We start from the raw sequence: 14,578 nt of genomic DNA, 5'->3' as shown, positions 1-14,578 counted from the left end.
GAAAGAATACATTTTTGTCCTTATTATACTTCGACCCTGCGTCAGACAACACCTTAAACAGAGGTTTTGCAAACATTCATCAGGCTTGCAATCGGGAACGACAGTATCGTCGAGATAATTAAAACAAGACTGAACTGTTACCGCCACCTGTTGTTCAAAACAGTAATTAGTAGACTAGGAAGCAAGAGAACGACCAGGGTAGTTGGGTACATTACGGAATATCCAAATACTGTGCTACAACTGAACAATGATACACATTTGCTCACATTTTGAGAAGCAATCATGTAGAACATAACAAGTGGTTCCAATCTCTGAATAAAGTGTTCTTTCAACTCAGAAATTAACCAGCTTTCTAATTGCGCTGGTTCTCGTAAACCTAACTAAGTAAGATGTCGGCAGGCGCTGTACCATGGAGCTGAGCTGTCGAACTGAGGAGACGATCTACACTGACGGACTGGCTCCCGAGCTCTGTGGTCGGCATCCTTTATGCCAGTGACGGTGAGGGCGTTAGCATCGTGTATTCTTTCCGGGGAAGGGATGTGCGGCGCCTGATTTGGATATACTACCACGCAAGCGTCACCCCTCGTGGTCCGCAGATGCTGAAATTCGCTCTGTCAAGCTTTCGACGGCCAGCACGTGAGTGGTGTCTTCTGAAGAGACCACACTGAGTACTCTGAAAGTATTCACAATTTACAGTCAGATTCACCCTTATGTCCATAAAAAATGGCACCACCGACGGACAGCTAAAAAGCAAAGAAATTGTATTCGACCATGAATGACAAGATGAACTATAAAATGAAATACAAAAATCTAATACAAGGCTTATAAAGGAAACCGGTTTTAAAAAAGATTAATCGAAACTTATCTCGTAGGTTAGCTCCCTTCATGAAGTCATATCTAGAGAATAACACACAAAACCGCAGGAGTGCACAGAATGACTTTGAGAAAAATTTCTTCAACCTCGTGAATAATGATATATTAGGCAAAACCTGCAAAATCTGCAAAAGCTACTTGAAATACTCGTATCATGAAGTTATTTCTTTTGTCGTCGGCTGTTAAATTGTGAATCTGATGGCTGAGCGTTTTTTATTCACTTCATCTGATAGGATATTTAGCTCTCGTTTTGAGGCGTTTATAAGTACAGTAGAGCGTCGATTATCCGAAGTAATCGGGGGACATGGGTGTTCGGAAAACTGGTTTGTTCGGATAATCGAACTGTACATGTTTATTTGCCAAAAGCCTGAGACAGGTTCTCCTTCCGATCTCTTTTGTGTAAACCACTTGTAAACTGCATCACTTAGATCTGTGTTAGTGGCGATCTTCATAGTTTTACGGCTTGTTGATCCATCAGTAGAATCAAGCGTAGCTATAAAATTTGCTATGCTCCTCTTTTGTTTTTTTATATCCATAATTGTCGACTTCCCTCATTGGATAAAATGGTTGCAAATTCACCTTCTTCTAACCTTTTAACAATCTCGTACTTGTCCCTCATCGAAAGGACAACACGTTTACGTTTAAGCATTCTGTATCGTTAAGTTCACTTCTTCACGCAGCAGCACACAAAGTGGTCGTAACAGAGAACAGAAAGTGACTGTTTGCACCGTGAGAAGCTCTTCTTGGGGGCGCGCAATCCTTCAAATTGCGCGGAGCGGCACGCCTCAGCTCTAAGCTGGCGCAGCTGTTGCTGTGAACAGCTTTGATACTACCGCTACTTCTACTGCCAGTGCCAAGCCGACAGAAGTGTGCTGATTGTTGAATAACAGCGACTGGCGGCTAGGCCGGTCAGCAGCGCCTTGTGAAGGCCCCATTAGAAGCAATGTTTTGCCAGCGGTGGCCCAGTGCGGCGACTACTGTGGGAAACTTGGTTTGGGAGTGAGGGGGATGATGGACGGTAGGGTGAGAGAGTAACAGGTGCGAGCGAGTACACAGTTCGGTTAAGCGGTCGTTCGGTTGACCGACGTTCGGATAATCGACGCTCTACTGTATTGCTGTGTCATACATATATGTTTTGTAACATATAATTTCATCTGTAAATTGTGGTTGGATAATTATGGTTGGATTAATGGTAAGAAAATAAATCGTATGAAAATTCAGGAAAGAGACTGGTTGCACATTACGCCCACATAAATCGTCAATTAAAACCAAAGTTTTAGTCCTCCATCGACACTGGATATAGTGAATTTACAACAGTAGTAACTGTTTCTGTGTGTTATAATGTTGTTAAATGACAGTGACATTGGCAGTTTTCGTTTGTGTGTGTTCCTGCGGACTTGGATTGATTCACAGGATAACTGACCTCATTGGTACTGAACAGTACACTCATATTTTCGTAATTTTATGACTTAAACTGCGTGACAACTATATCCTTAGTTATTAATATATTTCCAGACGAATCAGTGTCCAGTACACATCTGAGTTGCTGTGTAGGATTGGTTTCCAGAACACAATGGTATTTCAGTTCTCTATTGGCCTCCACCTACACCATGCCTCAAGCCCATTGAAAACGTATGTGCTATGACGAAATAGGCAATAGAGAAAATTCGCCTGATCCTGCTCTAAGAACTCACAATGACCTTTGGAGTGTCAACATACAACTTGAGAGGAGATAGCAGGATATGAGAGAGTTATTACTAACTTCATACACTATCTTTCTCACTGGCTGTAGACGGTCATTGAAATGGAAGGCCTGTGGATGCGATATCAAGTGGCTAAGTAACCACATTCTGTGCTCATTTGCGACCCAAAAACATATTAATTGTTGTGTACGAGTACATTAACGTTAAACAAAACATCAAGATTTTTTCTAAAATATTACATTATTATAAATAAAGGCACGGCAAAAAATATGTTTGCGTCGACATTATTCGCAATCAAATCAGTTACGGATACTGTGTGCAGAAGACGCTTCTGAATAGTCTGTGTTACTTTTCAGGTTACTTATATGCCCGACTAGTGTATCTATCTCCAGCAGACGGTTGATAATGACAATATAACACCACAACAGATCATAAACTCCAGTAGGGAAGTAGTTAGTTTCAATACCGTTGCATTATAACCATCAATGGCGTCATATGCTGCACGCCCTGTGACACAGCAGGGGCATGAAACTTGATACGTTATATGGGGGCATGGTCAGGTGATCAGGAACTTAACATCAGCAACCCTCCTCCCCTTGCCTGAAATAGTGGTGGAGGAAACCTCTTCTGTCACAAGGATTCGAAAAGGCAGCCTCCGAATCCAGAGCGATCTTAACAAGTGAACGTTAGGCACCACAGGTATCGTGATTGTAATGCCAAAACCCTGAAAAGGCTCGTACATGTCGGTAAGACCAAATACACTCCTGGAAATTGAAATAAGAACACCGTGAATTCATTGTCCCAGGAAGGGGAAACTTTATTGACACATTCCTGGGGTCAGATACATCACATGATCACGCTGACAGAACCACAGGCACATAGACACAGGCAACAGAGCATGCACAATGTCGGCACTAGTACAGTGTATATCCACCTTTCGCAGCAATGCAGGCTGCTATTCTCCCATGGAGACGATCGTAGAGATGCTGGATGTAGTCCTGTGGAACGGCTTGCCATGCCATTTCCACCTGGCGCCTCAGTTGGACCAGCGTTCGTGCTGGACGTGCAGACCGCGTGAGACGACGCTTCATCCAGTCCCAAACATGCTCAATGGGGGACAGATCCGGAGATCTTGCTGGCCAGGGTAGTTGACTTACACCTTCTAGAGCACGTTGGGTGGCACGGGATACATGCGGACGTGCATTGTCCTGTTGGAACAGCAAGTTCCCTTGCCGGTCTAGGAATGGTAGAACGATGGGTTCGATGACGGTTTGGATGTACCGAGCACTATTCAGTGTCCCCTCGACGATCACCAGTGGTGTACGGCCAGTGTAGGAGATCGCTCCCCACACCATGATGCCGGGTGTTGGCCCTGTGTGCCTCGGTCGTATGAAGTCCTGATTGTGGCGCTCACCTGCACGGCGCCAAACACGCATACGACCATCATTGGCACCAAGGCAGAAGCGACTCTCATCGATGAAGACGACACGTCTCCATTCGTCCCTCCATTCACGCCTGTCGCGACGCCACTGGAGGCGGGCTGCACGATGTTGGGGCGTGAGCGGAAGACGGCCTAACGGTATGCGGGACCGTAGCCCAGCTTCATGGAGACGGTTGCGAATGGTCCTCGCCGATACTCCAGGAGCAACAGTGTCCCTAATTTGCTGGGAAGTGGCGGTGCGGTCCCCTACGGCACTGCATAGGATCCTACGGTCTTGGCGTGCATCCGTGCGTCGCTGCGGTCCGGTCCCAGGTCGATGGGCACGTGCACCTTCCGCCGACCACTGGCGACAACATCGATGTACTGTGGAGACCTCACGCCCCACGTGTTGAGCAATTCGGCGGTACGTCCACCCGGCCTCCCGCATGCCCACTATACGCCCTCGCTCAAAGTCCGTCAACTGCACATACGGTTCACGTCCACGCTGTCGCGGCATGCTACCAGTGTTAAAGACTGCGATGGAGCTCCGTATGCCACGGCAAACTGGCTGACACTGACGGCGGCGGTGCACAAATGCTGCGCAGCTAGCGCCATTCGACGGCCAACACCGCGGTTCCTGGTGTGTCCGCTGTGCCGTGCGTGTGATCATTGCTTGTACAGCCCTCTCGCAGTGTCCGGAGCAAGTATGGTGGGTCTGACACACCGGTGTCAATGTGTTCTTTTTTCCATTTCCAGGAGTGTAAAAGAAGGAAACATCAGATAATTAATAACTGTACAACTAAAAATAAATTTTTAATATAACACTACTTTAAATCTGAATGAAGAATATGAAATAATTTATTGTAGCCCCATTCACTTTTCTAACCTTACACACACACACACACACACACACACACACACGCACACACACACATACACACAAACACACAAACACACACAAACACACGAACATAGGCATGCCTATGCCCCTACATGTTGCAGACGAACTAACAGTGCTAATGCTTTTTTGTGGCAGCTTGTCTGTTCGTGGTTGGTGGTAGTGCTGGGTGAGGTGGATAGATGGAGTCGGAATGGGCAGGCAGGAAGAATGACTGGAGGTGGGTGAATAGCGGAGCAGAGAGGGACAGCCTGTTTGCTAGCTAGGAATGTGAGTGGGAAGGGTGACAAGTATACGGGCTACATCAACTGTAGCAGCTGGTGGGACGTGGGTGGCACATACTGAAGGCGACGTACAGAAATGAATTGGGAGATAGAGACAAGATGGAGGAAGAAGAAACTGTTGAGTGGAGGGTGCAGGGACAGAGGATTAACTGAGATTGAGGCCAAAAGCAGAGGATGTGTTGTAAGGAAAACTCCCATCTGTGTTCTTCAGAGAAGCTGGTGGTACAGCAAAGGATCAAGATGATTAACTTTGTGAAGCTGCCATTGAAATTGAGCATGTTGTGCTCAGCATCATGTTGTGCCATTGGGTGATCAACTTTGTTGAAGATATCAGTTCGGTGGTGCCTTATCATCCTGATGGACTACTGGGGACAGGACTGAAGCAAGAATGGTGGGTGGTGGTTTCGGCAGGTCTTGCATCTTGGTCTGCCACAGGGATAGGAAATATGAGTGGCGAGGGATGGCTCAAATTGGTTCAAATGGCTCTGAGTACTATGGGACTTAACATCTGTGGTCATCAGTCCCCTAGAACTTAGAACTACTTAAACCTAACTAACTTAAGGACATCACACACATCCATGCCCGGGGCAGGATTCGAACCTGCGACCGTAGCGGTCAGGCGGTTCCAGACTGAAGCGCCTAGAACCACACGGCCACAACGGACGGCTGGCGAGGGATGGACTAGGATATTGGGTAGGTGATTGGAAAGCAGAACACCACTTTATGAGCGTTTGGAGGGATTTTGGGTAGGATGTCCCTCATTTCAGAGCAGAATGAGAGATAATCAAAGCCATGGCAAAGGATATGGTTCTGTTGTTCCAGTCCAGGGTTACATTAGGTGACGAGAGGGCACGACTTTATATCTGATTCTTTGGAGTGCGGGAAGGATTGGAGGGTTTGTGAAATAATATCAAAGGGAAATCTTCTGTGAAGGCCTTTGTAAGCCCTTCAGCATACAGGGAGAGGGAGATCTTGTCACTGCAGACTACATCTCCCACAGTGGCAAGGCTGTGTGGCAGAGATGTTTTGCTGAGGAAGGGATGGTAGCAGTCGAAGTGTAGGTATTGTTGGTGCTCAGTGGGCTTATGTGGACAGAAGTGTGGATGGAGCCATCATATAAATGGAGGGCAATGTCCAGGAAGGTGGCGCATTCGGCAGAGGATGACCAGCTGAAGCGGCTGGAAGGAAAGATCTTGAGGTTGTGAAGGAATGTGGATAACGTCGCCAATGAACCTGAACCCAGCTAAGGGTTGGGAAATTTGGCCGCGCGTGATTAGCCGAGCGGTCTAAGGCGCTGCAGTCATGGACCCGGCGGAGGTTCGAGTCCTCCCTCGGGCATGGGTGTGTGTGTTTGTCCTTAGGATAATTTAGGTTAAGTAGTGTGTAAGCTTAGGGACTGATGACCTTAGCAGTTCAGTCCCATAAGATTTCACACACATTTAGGAAATTTGAGAGAATAGGAAGATCTCCTCTAGATGGCCCCAACAAAGGAAAAGTAGTTGTCAGTCAGGATATAGTTGATAACCTGTGTAAGGAATGACATGGGGGTTCTGGAATCTGAAGGTCATTCGGAGAGATAATGTTTGATGGGACCAAGGCCATCGGCGTGAGGGATGTTGGTATATTGGGAGGTGGTATTAACAGTGATGAGTAGCAATCCAGAAGGTAAAGAGTGGGGATGGTGGAAAGTCGATGAAGAAATTCGTTAGTGCCTTTGATGTAGGAGGCTAGGTTTCGAGCAGTTCGTTGGTGGTGTCGGTCAAAAACAGTGGAAGTTCTTTCAGTCGGAGCAAAGTATCCAGCTACATCTACATCTACATCTACATGGATACCCTGCAAATCACTTTTAAGTGTCTGGCAGAGGATTCATCGAACCACCTTCAGAATAATTCGGTATAATTCCAATCCTGTATAGCACGCGAAAAAGGAAACACCTATATCTTTCGGTGCGAGCTCTGGTTTTCCTTATTTTATAAAGACGATCGTTTCTTAGCATGTAGTTCGGCGCGAACAAAATATTTTCGCATTCAGAGGAGGAAGTTGATGATTGAAATTTTGTGAGAAGGTTCCACCGTAACAGAAAACGCCTTTATTTTAATGATATCCACCCCACACTCTGTATCATTTCAGTGACACTCTCTCCCCTGTTTCGCTACAATACCAAACGTGCTGCCCTTCTTTGAAGTTCCCCGATGTACTCTAGCAATCATATCTGGTAAGGATTCCACACGCGCAGCAGTATTCTAAAAGAGGATGGACAAGCCTAGTCTAGGCAGTCTCTTTAGTAGATCTGTTACATTTCTAAGTGTCCTGCCAGTAAAACGCAGTCTTCGGTTAGCCTTCCCCATAACATTTTATATGTGTTCCTTCCGATTTAAGTTACGTGTAACTGTAATTTACGGCCTCTAGATTTGATTGATTTATCGTGTAATCGAAGTTTAACGAATTACTCTTAGCACTCATGTTGGTGATCTCACACTTTTCGTTATTTATGGTCAATTGCCAATTTTTGCACCATATCTTTCATCAATCGTTTGAAATTTGTTTTGATCTTCTGGTGACATTACTAGTCGATAAGCGACAGTACCATCAGCAAACAACCTAAGAAGGTTGCTCAGATTGTCTCATAAATCGTTCATATAGGTATGGAACAGTAAAGGGCCTATAACACTACCTTCGGGAACGCTAGAAATCACTTCTGTTTTATTCGATGACTTTCCGCAAATCACTACGAACTGTGAGTTCTCTGACAAGAAATGACGATTACAGTCACATAACTGAGACTATATTCCATAAGCATGCAATTTCACTACAAGCCGCTTCTGTGATATAGTGTCAAAAGCCATCTAGAAATCTAAATATAAGGAATCAATTTGAAATTCAATGTCAACAGCACTCAACACTTGATGTGAGGAAAGAGCTAGTGGTGGTTCACAAGAACGATGTTTTCTAAATCCGTGTTGACTGTGTCAATAGACCGTTCTCTCCGAGGTAATTCATAATGTTCGAACACAATATATGTCCCAAAATCCTGCTGCACATCGACGTAAATGATATGGGCATGTAATTTAGTTGATTGCTCCTATTGCATTTCTTGAATATTGGTGTGACTTTAGCTAGGTTCCAGGCTTTGGATGCGGATCTTTCGTCGAGTGAACGGTTGTATATGATTGTTAAGTATGGAGCTATTGTATCAGCATATTCTGAAAGCAACTGGTATACAGTTTGGACCGGAAGACTTGCTTCGTTAAGTGATGTAAGTTGATTCACTACTCCGAGGGTATTTACTTCCACGTTACTCATGTTGGCAGCTGTACTTGATTCGAGTTCTGGAATATTTACTTCGTCCTCTTTGGTGTAATAATTTCGGAATGCTGCGTTTAATAATTCTGCTTTGGCAGCCTTGTCGTTGGTAGTATTTCCATTGATATGGCGCAGAGAAGGCACTGATTGTGTCTTGCCGCTAGCATACTTCACATACGACCAGAATGTTTTGGCATTTTCTACCAGGTTTCGAGACAAAGTTTCATTGTGAAAACAATTGCAAGCACGTCGCATTGAAGTCTGCGCTAAATTTGGAGCTCTTGTAAAAGATTGCCAATGTTGGTGATTTAGCATCCGTTTAAATTTAGCATGTATTTTTCGTTGTTCCTGCAACAGTGTTGTGACCCGTTTTGTGTACCAAGGAGGATCAACTCTGTCGTTTGTCAATGTATTTGGTATAAATATCTCTATTGCTGCCGATACCATTTCTTTGAATTGAAGCCACATCTGGTCGACACTTACATTGTTAAGCAGGAAGGAGTGAATATCGTCTCTCAGGGAGACGTCAAATGAATTTTTATTTGCTTTTTTCAATAGGTATATTTTTGGTTTGTTTCTGGAAGATTTGGGGGTTACAATATTCAGTCTCGCTACGACAGCCCTGTGTTCACTAATCCATGAAACCGTTTTGTTGCTTGTTATTAGCTGAGAATTATTTGCTGCTAAGAGGTCAAGTGTGTTTTCACAAGCACTTACTATTCGCGTGGTCTCATGAACCAACTGCTCGAAATAATTTTCAGAGAATGCATTTAGCACAATTTCGTATGACGTTTTATGCGTACCTCGGGATTTAAACATGTCATTCCGCCAACATATCGAGGGTAAATTAAAGTCAACACCAACTATAGTTGTGTGAGTCGGGAACATGTTTGAAACTAAACTCAAGTATTCTCTGTACCTTTCAGCAATGGTATCATCTGAATTGGGAGGTCGGTAAAAGGACCCAATAATTATAGTATGCCGGCTGCCGAGAGTCATCGCTGCCGATACTTACTCACAGAAACTATCTAGTTGAATTTCGCGACAAGATAAACTACTTCTAACAGCAACAAACACGCCACCGCCAACTGTGTTTAGCCTATCCTCTCGGAACACCGTTAGGTTATTCGCAAAAATTTCGGCTGAACTTATCTCCTGCTTTATCCAGCTTTCCATACCTATGAAAATTTGACCATCAGTGCTTTCTATTAGCGCTTGGAGCTATGGTACTTTCCAAACACACGTACGACAGTTTACAACTGTTATACAGATGGTTCCTCTATCTAGGTTCTTCCTGTGTTCGGCTACACCTTTTGAGACTGAAGCCCTTTTCGTGTTTTTCCATGACCCTTTAACCTAAAAAGCCGCCCACTTCACGCCACACAGCCTCTGATACCCGTGTAGCCGTCTCCTGCGTGGAGTGGACTACCGACCTATTCAGCGGAACCCGAAACCGAATCACCGTATGAGGCAAGTCAAGAAGTTTACAGCCTAAGCGGTCGCAGAACCATCTGAACATCTGATTCAGACGCTCCGCTCGGGTCTGTACGAGAGGTCAGCAATAGGTCCTGTCTACAAAACTGTAAATAACTTTCATCTCGCAAGCAATACTGGCATCCTTTACCACTTCTGTTATCCACTCGAAATCGGAGACAATCTCTACCTATCCAAATTGACATTCAACACTGGTACCGAAGTGAGCCACCACCTGCAGTTGGCTGCACCCCGTGCTCTTCATGACATCCGGAAAGACCCGTTCCACGTCTGCAATGACTCCACCTCTGCTATGCACACGAAGTGCACATTGGCTTTCTTCTCCTTCTTGGCAGCCATGTCCCTAAGGGGCCCCATAACACACCTAAAATTGGAGCTCCCAACTACCAATAATGTCAACCAGCGTGCTTGCCCGGATCTTGCAGGCTGAAAGGTTTTCTCTGAAACAGGACAGTCGACTGCATCTGGCTGGGTGACAGTGTCAGCCACAGACAGCACCTGGAACCTGTATGTCAGGCTAACTGGGCAGTCCTTACGTACAGCCACCTGGGAAGTCTTTCGCCGCTTGCCACGGTCTGAGGCGAGGTCCCACTCGACCACAGGTGAGGGGTCAACCTCAGTGCTATCAGTAATTGAGCTGGTCACCGGCGAGGACCGATCGGTAGACTCTGATGTGTTGCTAGTCCGTTGGATCCCCACAGCTGGGCCACAACAGTGATGCCCATCCACTGCAGCTTCAAGCTGTGTAACTGAAGCCATTGCAGCCTGCAACTGAGGGCGAAATGTTACCAACCCGCCTCACATCCGCACACAACAATCACAGTCCCTCTCCATACTTAATTCCATGGAAAACTACTCTACTCAGAGAAACAGACTATCGACACGTGCTGCGAAACTCTACTGCAAACCCTGACGAAAACACAAGAAATGTGTGCAATAAATTAGATTAATACGCAGAGATTCAAAACTCAAACCAACGAAACACTCAGGTGAGATTTCATAATTCACCCTTGATTGGGAACTTGTAATATGTCACAAAATCGGTTTACTTTCCGGCGCTATCGAAAACGCCAGAACTGTGTCCATAAGATAATTATTAAGTTAATATGCAGAAACTCAATAAAGTAAACTATCAAAGTAAACGATGAAATTATCCAATTCGCTCCTGGTTAAGAACTCGTAAAAGTCACAAAATCGGTTACTTCCGTATGACTGCTTCTGTCTTGGCTCGATGGTGCTGCCTGACTGCCACAATGTGGTGCCCAGGATTCTTGGGTTTGTAGATTTTGGGTAGCATTTGGAAGGTGGGTGTGCAGAGTGTTGTTGGGGAAAGGAAGGAGATGAACTCAGGTGAGACTGTCTGGGAAGGGCCTATGGATTTCAATAGGGATTGGAGGTTAGGATGTCCAGGATGAGATCATTGTTGCAGGAGTCAGACAGCTGGTCTGGCAGGTAGTCACTGTAAGTCTTCACAACTCCCTTGTCTACAGGGGGGATGATTAGGTCTGGATGTATTTTCACGTTTTGTATGGCTCTTTTCTTCTGCCATGGCACAGTTACATGCACACTCGTGGCGTCTTCCTGTGCCAGCCTTTTTATTGGTTAGCTAGAAGAAACTTTCCTCACTTCAAAAAACTCCCAATTCCTAGTCTGGTTCAGGTTAATTGAAGATATTTTCATGATCTGGTCCTGGTCAAAGACACCCTGCCCACATTCCTTCACAACTTCAACAACTTTTTCGCATCTCCCTGACTGAGTCGGCCTCTACCCAACATTCAACCTCCCTGGACGTTGATCTTCAACTGTCTGATGGCTTCATCCACAATTCTGTCTACGTGAAACACACTACCTACCAACAATACTTACATTCGACAGCTTCCATCTCTTCAACACCAAAAAATCACACAGCCCAGACAACGTCCCCCATTATCACCCTGGACTTGAAAAACTGAACCGTATCCTTCGCCATGGCTTTGATTATCTCTCATCTTGCCCTCCACCGAGGAACATCCTACCCAAGATCATTCCCACCCTTCCTTAAGTGGTGTTCTGTCATTCACCCATCCTACGCAACATTTTAGTCCATCCCTAAGCCACTCACACTCGCTACCCCTTGGCACAGGGATCATATCCCTGTGACAAACCAAGGTGCAAGACCTACCCAATCAACTCACTCAGTACTGCTACTCCAGTACTGTGACAGATTCATCCTACACCACCAAGGCTGAAACACCTGAGAAAGCAGCCAGGTCATATACCAACTCTGCCGCAAACACTGCCTAGCCTCTTCTGTTGGTATGGATACCAAAGCTGTTGTCAAGAACAAAGTTGGTTACCTGGTGGCACAACACGCTGGTGAGTGCAACATGCTCAATTTCAGTGGCTGCTTCACAACCCAAGGCATCTGGGTCGTTCCCTCCCTTAACAGCTTCTCTGAACTACACAGATGGGAGTTTTCCTTAGAGTGCATCCTCAGATACCACAATTGTTCTGAGCAGAGGCTCAGGTAATCCCACATTGAACATTATACAGATAGTCTTAATAGTTTGTGCTTGTGGGTTTTTAACAGCTATGACAATGCTGCTAAGTTTGATGAGGAAAAAGTAGAGTCTAGCAATACGTAACTGATTCGTGAACAGTTCACCTCCTAACGTTCTTAGTTATAAATCATAGGAGATTGTCATAAGTACTAAAAGTATACATACACAAATTTTCAGGTCTATCTGTATAGGATGGGGAATCTGTACGTGGTTAGGAGAAATTATTTTATACTTTTTAGTCTTATTTAAGAATGTGTTGCATTAAAAATTTATTTTCATTTTAATAATTATTTTCTGGTTTTAATCTTCTGTGTGTGAAATGTCTCTATTGATTTTAATATGCAGATGATATTATACTTTTTATTTAAATAATTGTTTATACATACACTACCTCTTTACTTGCAGCTCTGACCATGAATGCATGTCAAATACATTGAACACATCTCTGCCCACCTACCTGTAAATCTTCTTGTCCACCACTTCTCTGCTCAGCCGCGCGTGTCTGCTTTCATACTGCCTAGAATGCATTCTGATACTACCACATAATGCGGTGTTTCTGCAGGGCACCTGAGATGTCAGGTGTTACCAAATTTGTCACCCCCTTCTCCACCACTATTGCAAACGTCCGACAAGAGAGCGTGTCGATATTACATTGCCATCTGGCCCTGAGCTATGTTTAAAATTATATGTCTCTGGCTCATTGGGTTGCTAGTTTAAAGTCAGTTGCAAAATTTGTAGCGAACAGACAGGCAAGAAAGCGACCTAATAAAAACGTGCTACAAACATGTGACTGAAGATTCCAGACCCTTTTTTCATGACTGACTAACAGCTAAAATTTTTATCATGCGTATAATTTTATTTTGAAGTGCCCAAAACTTTAATTGCAGGCTTATCCTTCATTAATAGTGGAGAGAGAAGTGAGACCGCCACAGATACAATCCTGTCATATTGAAGAACAGTATGCCGAAATCTATATTTGGATGTGGTTATTTTGTGAGGATGTGATTATTAGCCCAAGATGGTGGCAACCGTCAAATTCGTACAAAATTTCAAACATCTCTTCTTCCTAGAGGAGGCACGATGTTAAAAGAACGGCTGTGTTTCGAAGATTAGCGTCAAGATAGGAGAGAAAACCCCACGGAAAAAGGCTATATTTGTTCTTTGTGTCACAGCAGGAAGTCCTTGCCCACTGCGCCTCCCAAAAATCGGTACTAGCTCTATTGTTTGAGGTCGTAAACAGTGCAGCGTGAAGACGTTTAGAAGCCTTAAACCTCAAAGCGCAGAAACAGTTACAGCAAAACCACACCCACCGAGCGAGGTGGTGCAGTGGTTAGCACACTGGACTCGCATTCGGGAGGACGACGGTTCAATCCCGTCTCCGGCCATCCTGATTTAGGTTTTCCGTGATTTTCCTAAATCGCTTCAGGCAAATGCCGGGATGGTTCCTTTGAAAGGGCACGGCCGATTTCCTTCCCCATCCTTCCCTCACTCGAGCTTGCGCTCCGTCTCTAATGACCTCGTTGTCGACGGGACGTAATAACACCAAAACCACACCCGACGAGCACGCGATATGCTCTCGGTATTTGTCGGCTTGAGTCGGAGTAATGGTTGCCTGCTGATTACCTTGGTCAGGCGGTAGGAACGTCAACCACATATAGGGGCCACAGTTTACAACTGGCGAGCTTGACTACGTCGTACTCTTGTAGTCAGACGACACACTCCGCCATGTAGTAAGCCATCATGACAACCTCCCTTTTTCGTCACCTCGATAGCTACTTCATTGGTTCAGCTCTTTCTGCAATCTACGAGTATTAGGATTCTGGCTTGAATTCAACTTTCCCTTGCATTTTAAGCTCCACAAGCCTTTTAAGATCTTTTGGTAAATTTTTATGTTGATTATTGCATTCATTGATTACTATCTCCGTGTGTCAGTAGTTCATCTGATCAGTGATGGCTGCTCTCGGCAATGCCTTTGTAAATTCTAGAAGAACTTAACCTATTATTGCATATTTATTTGTCTTAGAGTTGCATATCATGTGCGCTTTCCTGCGTCTCCTAATTGA

At 44.9% G+C, this 14,578-nt stretch overlaps 1 non-coding gene across 1 annotated transcript; it reads left to right on the top strand.

Annotated features, from left to right (window-relative positions):
- The first annotated feature begins 13,827 nt into the window (after positions 1-13,827).
- On the top strand, positions 13,828-13,900 carry Trnaa-cgc (transfer RNA alanine (anticodon CGC)). The gene has a single exon. It is a non-coding gene; the product is annotated as a tRNA-Ala (tRNA).
- The last annotated feature ends 678 nt before the right edge of the window (positions 13,901-14,578 follow it).

This window comes from Schistocerca cancellata, chromosome 4, assembly GCF_023864275.1.
Source record: "Schistocerca cancellata isolate TAMUIC-IGC-003103 chromosome 4, iqSchCanc2.1, whole genome shotgun sequence".
Lineage (NCBI taxonomy): Eukaryota > Metazoa > Arthropoda > Insecta > Orthoptera > Acrididae > Schistocerca > Schistocerca cancellata.
Note: the sequence above shows the minus strand (reverse complement) of the source record. Positions and strands in the feature narration are given on the sequence as shown.